This window comes from Bos indicus, chromosome 25 (genome assembly GCF_029378745.1).
Source record: "Bos indicus isolate NIAB-ARS_2022 breed Sahiwal x Tharparkar chromosome 25, NIAB-ARS_B.indTharparkar_mat_pri_1.0, whole genome shotgun sequence".
Taxonomy (NCBI): Eukaryota; Metazoa; Chordata; class Mammalia; order Artiodactyla; family Bovidae; genus Bos; species Bos indicus.
In genome coordinates, this window is record NC_091784.1 from 11,719,374 (window position 1) to 11,733,078 (window position 13,705).

At 45.5% G+C, this 13,705-nt stretch overlaps 1 non-coding gene across 1 annotated transcript; it reads right to left on the reverse strand.

Moving 5' to 3' along the window:
• Positions 1-11,113: 11,113 nt before the first annotated feature.
• On the reverse strand, positions 11,114-11,186 carry TRNAR-CCU (transfer RNA arginine (anticodon CCU)). Its single transcript has one exon. It is a non-coding gene; the product is annotated as a tRNA-Arg (tRNA).
• Positions 11,187-13,705: the final 2,519 nt, after the last annotated feature.

Genomic DNA, 13,705 nt, shown 5'->3' on the forward strand with positions numbered 1-13,705 from the left:
TGTGCTATAGGATAGAACCTTGCTGTTTACCCATCCTATGTAAAAGCTTACATTGTGTATAAAAGCTTACATCTGCTAACTCCAACTTCTCATTCCGTCCCTCCTCCAATCCCTTCTTTGGCAACCACCTGTCAGTTCTCTGTTTCCATGATTCTGTTTCTGGTTCATTTTGTCATATTTTGGATTCCACATATAAGTGATATCATATGGTATTTGTCTTTCTCTTTCTGACTTACTTCACTTAGTATGATAATCTCTAGGTCCACTCATATTGTGGCACATTTCATTCTTTTTTATGGCTGAGTAGTATTCCATTGTATATATGTATCACACCTTCTTTGGCTTCCCAGGTGGCCCAGTGGTAAAGAATCCCCCTGCCTATGTTGGAGATGCAGGAGACATGGGTTTGATCTTTGGGTCAGGAATATCCCCTGGAGTAGGAAACCGCTACCAACTCCAGTATCCTTGCCTGGAGAATTCCATGGACAGAGGAAACTGGTGGGCTATGGTTCATGAGGTCACAAAGAGTTGGAATGGCTGAGTGACTGAGCACTCACGAACACCACACCTTTATTTATCTGTCCTTGGTGACCCACTCCAGTACTCTTGCCTGGAGAATCCCATGGACGGAGGAGCCTGGTAGGCTGCAGTCCATGGGGTTGCGAAGAGTCAGACACGACTGAGAGACTTCACTTTCACTTTTCACTTTCATGCATTGGAGAAGGAAATGGCAACCCACTCCAGTGTTCTTGCCTGGAGAATCCCAGGGACGGGGGAGCCTGGTGGTCTGCCGTCTATGGGGTCGCACAGAGTCGGACACGACTGAAGCGACTTAGCAGCAGCAGCAGCAGCATAGACATTTAGGTTGTTTTCATGTCTTGGCTATTGTGAGTAATGCTGCTATGAACATGTATCTTTTTGAATTATAGTTTTGTCTGATATATTCCCAGGTTGGTGGATAATTTTTTGTTGAACTTGACATCCTAATGGGAGAGACAACTATTAAATAATTATGCCATCTCTTTTGCTAAGCCATAGGGTATTTTTTTTAAGTTATTTATTTTTTAATTGAAGGATAATTGCTTTACAGAATTTTGTTGTTTTCTGTTAAACATCAACATGAATCAGCCATAGGTATAGATATGTCCCCTCCCTCGTGAACCTCCCTCCTAGCTCCCTCACTATCCCACCCCTCTAGGTTGATACAGAGCCCCCATTTGAGTTCCCTGAGACACACAGTAAATTCCCATTGGCTATCTATTTTATATATGGTGATGTAAGTGTCCATGTTACTCTCTCCATACATCTTACCCTCATCTCCCTTCTCCCCATGTCCATAGGTCTGTTCTCTATGTCTGTTTATCCATTGCTGCCTTGCAAACAAATTCATTAGTACCATCTTTCTAGATTCCATTTATGTGCATTAATATATGATATTTATCTTTCTCTTTCTGACTTCACTCTGTATAATAGGCTCTAGGTTCATCCACCTCATTAGAACTGATTCAAATGCGTTCCCTTTTAAGCATAAGTTTTTAGTCACTCAGTTGTGTCCAACTCTTTGCGACCTCATGGACTGTAGCCTACCAGGCTCTTCTGTCCATGGCTTTTCCAGTCAAGAGTACTGGAGTGGGCTGCCATTTCCTTCTCCAGAGGATCTTCCTGACCCAGGGATTGAACCCAGGTATCCCACATTGTAGGCAGATGCTTTACCATCTGAGCCACCAGGGAAGTCATAAGGTATTTTAAGCAATAGGGTATTTATAAATAATATTCTTGGCATGTTAACTGATATTCTTAATCTTTTTGAGATACAATATGTCCAGATTATTAGACTCCATGAAATATTATTAAATATTTGTGGACGAACATTGATTGGTGACATGGAAAAAATCATGTAACAGTGTTCCTGACATTCACTTAAGTGATGTGGAAGTTGTATATTATGGAACTACTCAAACTTTTAAAATATTTATCAAACAACATGTATAATAAGCCCACTTGGAGACTGGTTCCTATGTTCTAGGCCCTGTAATAATTGTATTATATAGATTGTTTTGCAATATCCTTATAACAGCCCTCTGAGGTAGATGGCTCAGTGGTAAAGAATCTGCCTGCAATGCAGGAGATGGGAGTTCAATCCCCTGGAGAAGGGAATGGCTATCTACTGCAGCGTTCTTACCTGAAAAATCCCATGGACAGAGGAGCCTGGCAGGCTACAGTCCATGGGGTTGCAAAGAGTCGGACACAACTGAGCGATGGAACAGGCACACGTGCATGTATAAAACAGATAACTGCTGAGGACCTACTGTACAGCACAGAGAGCTCTCCTCAAGGCTCTGCGGTGACCTAACTGGGAAGGAAATCCAAGGAAGAGGGGGTACTTGTGTACGTGCGGCTGATTCAATTTGCGGTACAGCAGAAGCTAACACAACATTGTAAAGCAGCTCTACTCCAATTAAATAATAAAAAATAAAAGAAAGGCCCATGGAAATCATAGAGGGCTGCTTCTCAAACACACCTGGAGACTGGCAGTCATGACAGTGACCCTCGGAGGGGAGTGCCGCCGGGTTCCTGCCTTCCTGACCATCCCAGGTGCCACGGCTCATCACTGCTTCCCCACCGAGACTCCCAGTCAGGCCCAAGCACAGTCACGTGAGCCCATTCCTGTGAGACCCAGGACTCCTTGATAGGAAGCTTGGGCTCAAGAACTGCTGCACCCCCCGCCCCAATCAGCCTGGCCTTGGCTGCAGCCTGAGACACTTGCTACCCAGTGTCTCTTCCTTGCCTTCTTCAGTGGCATCAGACCTGCATTATGGCCTGAAGTTTCTTCCCCCTTCTTTAGCTCCTTTCTTGTATTCTTCACAAGTGCGTGCATGCTAAGTTCCTTCAGTCGTGTCTGACTCCTTGCGACCCTATGGAGTGTAGCCCACCAGGCTCCTCTGTCCACAGGATTCTCCAGGCAAGAATACTGGAGTAGGTTGCCATGCCCTCCTCCAGGGGATCTTCCTGACCCAGGGATCAAACCCTCATCTTTTATGTCTCCTGCATTGGCATTCTTTGTTACTAGCACCACCTGGGAAGCCCTATTCTTTACAAGGGCTTTGCTTCAAAACCTGTCGCAATCTAATTCCACTTTGGTGACTGCTTCTCAGAGGGCCTCCAACTCACAGTTGAGTTTCTTTCCACTGTACCCTCGGCCCTCACTCACCTCTTTTCAGCTTTCTCAGCACCATGCTTTTCCCTTAATATCACTTTCTCAATTTTAGGTAGTTAAAAAAAAATTTTTTTTTTTTCCCATGTCCTCCATTAGACTGTAAACTCTGTTAGGGCAGGAACCACATCTAAAATGAACTCAGCATTGTATCCTGGTGCCTGACAGTGCCTAGGATGAAGTGGACATTCTGTCAGTATTTATAGAGTGGGAGGAATTTTCTCTGCTTCTCAAGTCATCTAACAACCCAGGCCCCGCTGGGTCAGCACGCTCTGTATGTTGTGGGTGTTGGTATTTACAGTGGAGACAAAAAGTGTCATGGGGAGAAGTCATTGGTTTGAAAAACAAGAATTCAGACTTCCCTGCCATGATGAGTCTTAGAAACAGTCAGGACCCCCTGGAAACCAGAGTGAAGCCACTTTGAGAAATTATAAAGAGCTAATAGAAGGTGGCATTTCCGAAGAGTTTAGAGAAGGCGGGAGTTCAGAGAGGCTGGTCTTCAAAGGAAATGTTCTTGGAAAACTAGCAGACAACCTTGAGACTTGGCCCCAAATCAAATTAGCCTTTTCATGTTCACAAGCAAACAGGTGTCTGAGGGATGCAGAAATCTGAGTACGAGGGAGAGAGGGAGGAAGAAGGCCTTTGGGACTGATCTGAGTACGAGGGAGAGAGGGGGAAGAAGGCCTTTGGGACTGATCTGAGTACGAGGGAGAGAGGGGGAAGAAGGCCTTTGGGACTGATCTGAGTACGAGGGAGAGAGGGAGGAAGAAGGCCTTTGGGACTGATCTGAGTACGAGGGAGAGAGGGGGAAGAAGGCCTTTGTATGGGACTCTGCCATCGCAGGATTTACCCAGCAGAGGTGCTGAGGCTTCATTGGATCCTGGCTCTGAGCTGTTCCATCTCCTCCAGCTCTCCTTAGCACAAGCCCAGCCTCCCCCAGGCTCTGTTTTGGGTTTAAGAAGAAACCAGGTCATCTGCAATTTATGGATATATGCCAGAGGGCCAGTGTTTCTGGCTTAATGTTTGCTGTTCCTTTCTGTTCCTGTTAGTTTTGTGTTCTTTTGAAGTTTCTTTCCTTTTGGACTGCAGTACACTAGCAAAGGGCTTCCTGGGTGGCTCAGTGGTAAAGAATCCACCTGCCAATGTAGGAGACACGGGAAATGCAGTGTTAGAAATGGCAACCCATTCCAGTATTCTTGCTTGGGAAATCCCCTGGACAGAGGAGCCTGGTGGGCTATATAGTGCATGGGGCAAAAGACTGGACACGACTTAGCGACAGCACAACCACAACACTAGCAGAAGCTTGTCTGGAGATATTTAGTGCTCATGAAGAAGTTTTCAGTGGTAGTGAAGAGGCAGTGCAGTCCAATGGATAATACTGTGGCTTTGGACGCTGTATCAGTCAGGGTAGATGAGGCCATGCTGCAGTAACGAACATCACCTAGGTCTCATTCACGCCACATGTCTCAGGATGCATGCATTGCTATCACAAAATATCATAGGCTGGGTGGATTAAACAATAGACATTTATTTCTATTGTTTAGAAATAAATTCTAAGTCTGGGCAGTCCCAGATTTGTGGTGTCTGGTGAGAGCTCCCTTCCCGGCTCACAGCCGGCTGCCTTCTCCCTGTGGTCTCCCGTGGCACTTGAGCTCTCAAGTTCTCTGGTGGAACTCTGCTCAACGTCATGTGGCAGTCTGGATGGGAGGGGAGTTTGGGGGAGAATGGATACGTGTACACATTTGGCTGGGTTGCTCGGCTGTGCACCTGAACCTATCACAGCATTTTTCTCTTTAAATGTATTCCTGGCTGCCCTGAGTCTTTGCTCTGCACGCAGGCTTCTGTCTAGCTGTGGCCAGCAGAGGCTACTCCAGTTGTGGTGTGCGGGCTCCTCGTGGTGGCTTCTCTTGTTGCAGAGCACAGGCTCTAGGGCATGCGCACTTCAGTAGTTGTGGCTTCATGGGCTTAATTGTCCCATGGTATGTGGAATCTTTCTGGACCAGGGATTGAACCCGCGACCCCTACATTGGCAGGCAGATTTTTAACCACTGGACCACCAGGGAAGGCCTATCACAATATTGTTCGTTGCTATATTCCAAAATAAAATAAAAAGTTTAAAACTTTTTTTTTTTTAAAAAGAAGAAAGTTCCCTGGTGTCTCTTCTTGTAAGGGCACTAATCTCATCATAATGGCCACCCCCCTCATGACCTCATCTAAGCTTCATCACCTCCCAAAGGCCTCACCTCCAGAAACCATCACATTGGGAATTAGGGCTTCAGCAGATGAATCTGGGGTACAAACATTCAGCCCATCACAGTTTCCTTCCTGGGTCCTCTGGGGCTGTGCTTCTGTCATCCTCCCATTGGAATCCAGGCTCATGAAGCTGTCAACATCTGGGGCATTGCTATTCAACGTGGCAGAGGAAAAGAGAACATGGTTGAATTAAGCCCTGGCCCCTGTCTTCGAGTGACATGTGTCTCTTCTGCCCACATTCAAAAACAAGTTATTCATCTATGTGTGACTTCAAAGTGGGGCATAGAAAGTACAGTCCTGGCTTTTGCTTAGGCGAGAACTGTATTACTGGGCACAGCTCCAGCGATCACCAGAGTCACACAGTCTAGACATTGCCATGAGGATATTTTCTAGGTGGACTAACATTCAAATCAGTGGACTTTCAATAAAGCAGATTACCCTCCATAATGGGCATGAGCCTCATCTAATCAGTTGAAGGCCTTAAGAGCAAAGACTTCAGTCTGCTCTTCCCCCAACAAATTTGGCCTCAAGCCTGCAACTTGGAAACCCTAGAATTTCCAGACTGCCTGGTTTGCTTTCTGGATTTTGGTCTCAATACTGTAACATCAACTCTTCCCTGTATTTTTAGCCTGTTAGGCTGCCCTTTGATTTTGGACTTGCAGCCCCCACAACTGCATGAGACAGTTCCTTAAAATACCTGTCTGTCTGTCTATCTCTGTTTGATATTTATGTATTAATTGGCTATGCTGGGTCTTCGTTGCTGCAAGAGGGCTTTCTCTAGTTGAGGAGAGTGGCGGCCACTCTCTAATTGTGATGCGTGGGCTTCTCTTGCTGCAGAGCACAGGCTCTAGGGCACTCGAGCTTCCCTAGTTGTGGCTCATGGACTCAATAGTTGCAGCTCTCAGGCATTAGAACACAGACTCAGTAGTTGTGCTGCACGGGCATAGCTGCCTTGAAGCATCTTCCTGATCCAGGGGTCAAACTCATGTCCCCTGCACTGACAGACAGATTCTTACCCACTGGACCACAGGGAAGCCCTGTCTATATCCTTTTGGGTCTGTCTTTCTGGAATAACTTGGCTAATATATAGTTATACCCCGATTATACAATTAACCCCTCAACCTGTCAACGTCCAGTCCAGAGCTAAACCTTGTTTCTTGAACCTGCTTCCAGATCACCTAATACAAATGCAAATCCTGTAATGAGAACTGTCTAACCTTCTCTAATAAAAAGGATGCACTAAATAATAATTATCAAAATAAAGTGTCATAATAAATACCATGTACATCTACTAAAGTAAAGGACATTAAAAGTATCTAGCCTGAGTGAACTCCGGGAGTTGGTGATGGATAGGGAGGCCTGGCGTGCTGTGATTCATGGGGTCGCAAAGAGTTGGACACGACTGAGTGACTGAGCTGAACTGAACTGAGCCTTTGACAGTATTGCAACAATATTTGAATTTCTAGAAGCTGTTTTTCTACTTTGAGAAAAAGTAAGGGTTTTGGACTGAACTTGTGGATTTCCTGTGGGCTATTATGCTAGCTCTGTGCTAGCAGAGTCATCAGTCATCCTATAAAACGGGAATTCTTGGGACTTTCCTTGTGGTCCTGTGGCTAGGACTCTGTGCTCCCAATGCAGCAAGCCTGGGTTTGATCCCTGGTCAGGGAATTAGCTTCCACATGCTGCAACTAAAGATCCCACATGCTGTAAGGAAAATTGAAGATCCCATGTGCTGTAGCTAAGACCGGGAACAGCCAAATAAATAAATAAATATTAAAAAAGAAAAAAAGAACTCTTGCTTTTGCTTGCTACTTATTACTTTAGTACTAACCCCTTGCCTTAACCTATCTCTCAAACTCAAGTAAGTACATTCTGTCCTCCACCCTTGCAGTGCCTCTTTGCTTCATCTGCCTTTGAAATTCTAGCATTTATTATAATTAATTGATTTATTTGAAATTTCAGCAATTCATGAATGATATTGTTTTCCTGGCTTTAGTTTTGGGGAATCCCATTGGATAGCAAGGAGATCAAACCAGTCGATCCTAAAAGAAATCAACCCTGAATATTCATTGGAAGGACTGATGCTGAAGCTGAAGCTGAAATACTTTGGCCACCTGATGCGAAGAGCTGACTCATTGGAAAAGGCCCTGATGCTAGGAAAAATTGAGGGCAAGAGGAGAAGGGGGCAACTGAGGATGAGATGGTTGGATGGCATCACTGACTCAGCGGACATGAGTTTGAGCCAACTCTGGGAGATAGTGAGAGACAGGGAAGCCTGGTGTGCTGCAGTCCATGGGGCCGCAAAGAGTTGGACACAACTTAGCGACTGAACAACAGCAACATTTATATGGGGTCTCCTCCTGGTTATACTGCTCTAGCCAGCCTTGGGACGTACAACCTTCCCAGAAGTTGATTAGCTCTGGGCTTCTAAAAAGAAAAAAATAATAACAAAATCACTAAAATTTGCTGAGCACTTACTCTGGGCTTGAAACTGTGCTCATAAATTTTTTGCACATAGACGTAAGTGTTCTAGAAATCATCTTACTTAATCTTTGCAACAGTTCCACGAAGTTGATATATTATCAAGGACATTTCTATAGATAAGGAATTTGAGGCTCAGAGAGGTTACATTGTGGTGGGGCTGGGCTTCAGATTTTTCTGGCTCCAAAGCTTGTGCCTTAATCATAATGTGCCACTGTGCAGGCAGGATTCTGGACAGTTCTGAGAGAATCTCTCTTTCTTTTAAACATTTATTCATTTGGCTGTGTCAGGTCGTAGTTGCAGCATAGTCTTTCACTGCAGCGTGTGAGCTCCAGAACACTCAGACCCTGCCCCATGTGGAATCTGAATTCCCTGACCAAGGATCCAACCTGCATCTCCCACACTGGAAGGCGGATTCTTAACCACTGGACCACCAGGGAAGTCCCTGGGTGGATATTTCAACAGCAAGAATAAAGAGGTATATCAGTCAGGGATGGTCATGGGAGCTGAGCCACCGTGAGTAGAGCATCTGGGACGTATTGTAGAAATCAGAACTTCCATAGTTGTGGAGGGAGCTGGGGAGCTGAGGACCAGAGGAATCACTGACCGGCTGATCTGAGGAGTCAGGAACGTCCAGTTGCTAACATGGCGCTGTGAGAGGGAGCTTGTGAGATTTGTTTAGGTTGCCTCTGTGCGGCCCCGCCTCTGTGAATCAACAGGTAAGCTAATGGCAAAATGGCGGGGCTAGGGCCACTGTTGGTCAGCAGGGCATCAGGTGGGAAGAAGAGCTAAATGCAAAGCAAAGGAGAATGAAGATGTGCCTGAACCCATGAGGCGTCTTACCATCCATCACTGCATGTGACAATGATATCCTTTGGAGAATAGGAAGCTGCTGCCACTTCCTACGCTCTTTCCCAGTCTCATGCATGCTCCTCTGTGGGTCAACTCTGCCCTGGAACCGTGTGGGGGTGCTGGGAGACACAGCTCCCAGAGAAACCTGGGGGACATAGGACGACAGAGCACAGAGGTTACTCAAGGTGGTCAACAGAAGGCAAGGACTGGGTGTGCAGTCAAGGTGTGGCTGGAAGGGGGACCCCTACCAGGGCCTGAGAGCAGGCTCTTGTCTAACACTCAGAAATGAATTGGCCAAGGAGACACATGTGCTGAAAAAGCAAGAGACTTCATTGGGAAGGGGCTCCCTGGGTGGAGAGCAGGAGGGTCAGGGAACCCAGGAGAACTCCTGGGCCACGTGGCTTGCAGTCTGCAGTATGGTGATGGGATTAGTTTCTGGGTTGTCTTTGGCCAATCACTCTGACTCAGGGTCTTTCCTGGTGGCGTATGCCTTGCTCAGCCAAGATAGGTTGCAACAGAAAGGATTCTTAGATGGGGTAAGACACATGGCGTCTCCTTTTGTGCTTTCTCGAACTCATCCGGTTGGTGGTGGCTTATTAGTTCCATGTTCCTTACCAGGACCTCCTGTCATAAAATAACTCACGGAAATGGATACTATGGTGCCTGGTCAGAGTGGGCAGTTTCCGTCCGTGTGTTTCCCCTAACGAAAGGCCTTGGTTTTTGTTTTTTAAAATATGTATTATTTATTTATTTTGGCTGTGCCAGGTCTTAGTTGCAGCATTCAGGGTCTTTTAGTTGCAGCATGTGGGGTCTAGTTGTCTGACCAGGGGGGTGAACCCTGGGCCCCCTGAATTGGGTGCGTGGAGTCTTAGCCACTAGACCACCAATGAAGTCCCTTGTCCAGGGCCTTGTGATGGTGAATTTTGTGCGTCAGTTTGAAGGGCCAAGGGGTGCCCAGATACTTGGTCAAACGTTATTCTGGGTGGGTCTGTGTGGGTGTTTTTGGATTTATTAACATCCAAGTGGGGCTTCCCTGGTGGCTCAGATGATAAAGAATCTGCTTGTAATGTGGGAGACTCGGGTTCGATCCCTGGGTCAGGAAGATCCCCTGGAGAAGGGAACGGCTACCCACTCCAGTATTCTTGCCTGAGAAACCCCATGGACAGAGGAGCCTGGCGGGCTACAGTCCATGGGGTTGCAAAGAGTCGGACATGACTGAAGCAACTTAGCACGGCACAGCATCTGAATGAGTATACTGAGTTAAGCAGATTGCCCTCGTCCAAAGAGTTGAAGGTCTGCCTGCCTGCTGAGCTGGGACCCCAGTCTTTTCCTGCCTTTGGACTCAAGCTGAAACATCAGCTCTTTTTGGGTCTGGAGCCTGCTGGTTCTTGAGCTGGAACTTTAAACTCAGACTGAAACGACACCATCACTGTTGATTTTCCTGGGTCCCCAGCTTGCCAACTGCACATCTTAGGACTTTTCAGCCTCCTTTGTGAACCACTTTCTTATAGTAAATCTCTTTCTCTCTATATATACATCCTGGTCGTTCTGTTTCCCTGGGGAACCCTGACAAACATAAGTCTAGAGAAATCTACTAAAATCCTTGGAAAAACTTGTGTACTGTTGGTTTGGAGTTAAGAGCTAAAGGTCAGCGTGTTCTGCTGTTAAAACTTGCTAGTCGTTTAGTAATTTGGGAAAAGAATCTTTTAATTGAGTGGATTTTCCTTGTAGTTGGGAGCTGTTATACTAGTCAGTTATACTTAACATAACACGCTAATGGCTTTAGAGTTTGAGGCAGCGTCTTGTCGCTTCTTTAGAGCGTTGAGTGACTGCTGAAGCTTGATATCGACTCGGATTGGTTTTCCTCCCTGTTTTCTCTGTGTAAAGTGAGGTCAGACCCAGCACTCTTTTGGTGATGTTATTACATCTACAAACTTTTTCAGGAAACTTAAAAAAAAAAAATCCTTATTGTTAAAATATACTATTTACTTCTGTTTTATTGTTTTGCTAAACCCCCAAATCACAGTCTTTGCGGACTAGAGAGAATTGTAGAGATAATCGGGCCTGACTTTTCCCAAATCATATTCACAAAACATTTATTCCTAAATTTTCATAGGTGATCCTTCAAAAAAGGGATTCAGTGACCACGTAGATTTGAAAAGGCAGCATACACGCCCTCCCCCTTTTGAAGAATCCAGCACTTTAATAAAGTTTGAGATACATCTTAAAAAAAATATGTATTTGTTTGGCTGTGCCGGGTCTCAGTTGCAGCACACTGCATCTTCAGTTGTTGTTGCAACATGTGGGATCTTGTTCCCTGACCAGGGATCGAACCTGGGCCCCCTGCATTAGGAACACAGAGTCTTAGCCACTGGACCACCAGGGAAGTCCACCCAAATGCACGTTAGTAAAGTTTGAGATACTTCTTAAACTTTGAAATGGATGTATCAAGTAGGCAGTTGGTAGATGGGTCTGGATCTCAGGGTCAGGGCTGGAGTTGAATATACAGATTTGGAAGGTAAAATATTGAATATCATGGGAACAGAAGAGACGAGTAAGGAGGGTTTAGAAAGCGTGAGTGTGTGAGGGCTGGAAGTGGTGCAGCTCCCTTGTGACCATGAGGGAAAGATCTACGAATGGAGCCAAGACTCAGAAGATGGCATTGATGAGGCAACTGACAAAGAGACACTTCAGCTACTATACTTTTCAGCTATAATACTAGTAAATTCTTTTTGAACTTAAGTTTTTATATCATTTCTATGGGAAGAGTCCTGACTAACATAACATCTCCCAATCCCTTATCTCTGTCTACGTTTCCCCATCGCCTTTGCTGTCATGGAGGAGGATCAGCTGACCCAAAGATGCCAGAATTCACGTGTTCTGCTGTGAAAACTTGCTAGTTGTTTAGTAATTTGGGAAAAGGATCTTTTAATTGAGTGGAATTTTCCTTGCAATTGGGAGATGTTATACTAGTCCCCCTTATCCTGAGGAGCAAAGGGGAAGGCACAGCTTACCTCAGTCAGTGTCTGTTCTGGACATTTCAAGCAAGAGTGGAGGAATCAGTTAAGAATGGGTGACTATGGTTAAGGATTTTATGTTTGGATTATTAGCAATCAACGCAAACTGACTCTGGCTAACATAAGCCAAAAGGGAGCTTTATTGGAAGGATCATGGGTTTCCCCCACAAAGTCAGAGCAAGCTGAACAGCAAACCTGGGGAAGGGGAGCTGCCTTGGGGAGCCTCAGCAGGCTGGCATTACCCTCCTCTCTGGGCTGCCCATCCACTGATGGGATACAGCTGCAAGTTCTGCTCTCTCTGGTTCAAGCTTGAAATGACTTGGAGAAAGATGCTTTTGGGGAGATAGTGTGCTGTAAGATGAAGATCCCCAGCCTGGTTCCCAGGAGTCCACCCAGCGCATCTGAGATGCTTGGCAACTGGTCAGGAGGTGATTGCCATGACCTATCTGAGGATGGAGCCATTCTTGGGCTTCTCCAGGATGTTTGAGGCCTACAAGGGATTAAGAACAACCTCTTCAGGGACTTCCCTGGCAGTCCAGGGGCAAAGACTCTGTGCTCCCAATGCAGGGGACACAGGTTCAATCCCTGGTCAGGGAACTAGATCCCACATGAGGCAACTAAGAGTGTGTGGCGCAACTGAAAAAGATCCTGTGTGCTGCAACTAAGACTTGGTGCAGCCGAATAAATAAATTATTGTTGTTGTTCAACTGCCAGGTCGTGCCAGACTCTTTGTGAGCCCCTGGACTGCAGCACGCCAGCTTCCTTCCCTGTCCTTCACTGTCTCCCAGAGTTGGCTCAAATTCATGTCCATTGAATCAGTGATAAATAAATACTTAAAAAGAGAAAAAGAACAACCCCTGGAGGCCTTCATCGCTTGTAAGTCCCAGTGAGGGTGCTTTGGCCCTCACACTGTCTCAGACTCTGTCCATCCTGGTCCGACATCTTTAATCTTTATTCTTTCCTCTTTAGACTATGATCTTCATCTTTGGGTAACTTTCCTTTTACTCTACTCTTTTCCCTCCTCCAAGCTCCTCAGCTACTATAGGCAGAATTAGTGAGAAGACAGCTCGCTGTGTGTGGGCTCTCACCAGACACCAAATCTGCTGACACCTTTATCTTGGAGTGCCTGGCCTTCAAAGTTGGGAGAAATATAGTTTTGTTGTTCATAAGCCATCCAGTCTATGGTATTTTTTATAGTAGCCTGAATGGACTAATAGAGCACCCTTTAAAAAATGATTCTATTGAAAAAATAATCATTACTATTAAAAATAATTATTCACACAGTACCAAAATTTTTCAATGAAAAGTAAATTTGTTTTTCCACCCTGGACTTTTTGTGTCTTGCCGGAGGCAATGATTACTGTCTCCTGAGCATCTTTGCGGATGTAGTGTATGTTTATATCTCTATATAGACCCTACATGGAGAAGGCAATGGCACCCCACTCCAGTACTCTTGCCTAGAAAATCCCATGGATGGAGGAGCCTGGTAGGCTGCAGTCCATGGGGTCGCGAAGAATCAGACACGATTGAGCGACTTCACTTTCACTTTTCCCTTTCATGCATTGGAGAAGGAAATGGCAACCCACTCCAGTGTTCTTGCCTGGAGAATCCCAGGGATGGGGGAGCCTGGTGGGCTGCTGTCTATGGGGTCGCACAGGGTCAGACACGACTGAAGTGACTTAGCAGCAGCAGACCCTACATATTTTATTTTTTTGTTTGTCTTTTTAAATTTTACTTTTAAAAATATTTTAAAAATATTACATATTTTATTTGTAAACACAACAAAGAAGATTTGAAAACACACTCTTCAGTACTTTGCATTTTCCACTTAGTGATGTACTGTTCACATCAGAGGGCATTGGTTTCATTCTTTGCATAGTATTGAATT